The sequence below is a fragment of the Elephantulus edwardii genome, unplaced genomic scaffold (assembly GCF_000299155.1).
Source record: "Elephantulus edwardii isolate Elephantulus edwardi_28Jun2011 unplaced genomic scaffold, EleEdw1.0 scaffold00009, whole genome shotgun sequence".
NCBI lineage: Eukaryota > Metazoa > Chordata > Mammalia > Macroscelidea > Macroscelididae > Elephantulus > Elephantulus edwardii.
The window spans coordinates 17,930,647-17,931,715 of NW_006399759.1; positions in this window are offsets into that span (position 1 = coordinate 17,930,647).

The window sequence follows — 1,069 nt, forward strand, 5'->3', positions numbered from 1 at the left end:
CAGGTGCCTGTCGGGGCCTGGGTTTCAGCTGTCCACACCACAGCAGTGGACAACAAACTTAAAGCCCCTGATGGCTCTGGGCACTGACTCTCACCAGTGGCTATGGATGAAGTCACAGGCGATTTTCAGCCAGCGCCAGGCCTAAGGGTAGTTTTCATGTGAAACCTATACATGGACCAAGGAGCAGTCATACAAACAGAACATGGGGATACTGTGTGGTTTAAAATAAAGTGTGTGTCAGGGCTGTGTTCTTTTACTATACCTATTCAATGTGTGTGGAATTCTGGTTGCCTAATGGTAAGAAATTGCAGCTCACCCCAAGCCACCATGGTTCAAATTCACAAGCAGGAGAAAAATTGACAATCTATTCTCCAGCAATTTACAGCTTTTGAATACCCACTGAGAGTCAACTATGAGCATTTCCCCCTTGATGTTGTTGTTGTTGTGTGCTGTTGAGTCAGAACTAACCTATAGCTGACACTTCAGCATTTTTTCCAGAGGCAGTAAACAAGATGGGAAGGGATTGCCCATCCTTTTCCCGGGAGCATCTGATGGATTTGGACCACGTGCTTTTGGAATTGCAGCACAGTTTTTTTAATAAAAACAATTATTCAGCATTTATTCCGAGCAAAGAATTTGAGATGCTGGATGATATGAGGAGGAATGTGGTATCAGGATTGGAGGGATATTCATCAACAACCTATGTTATGTTATGTTATGTTATGTTATGTTATGTTATGTTATGTTATGTTATGTTATGTCATGTTATACAGATGACACCACCTTACTTGCAGAAAGTGAAGATTTGAGGCATTCACTCAAGAAGATTGAAGACTACAGCTCTCAATATGAAAAGTATCTCAGTATCAAGAAAACAATAATCGATCCAAGATGGCGGCAGAGGCAGAGACAGCGTGGTAAGCTGCAGGAGCAGAGAACCACTTGAAGCAGGGCCATTATGGCCTCCTACAGACTTCAGCTTATTGATAATTGAACACTTAAACAGTTGATGACTGGCCCTCAGTGAAGATCGAGGCTCAACAACAGGAATTCAAGGATTCCCAAGGAG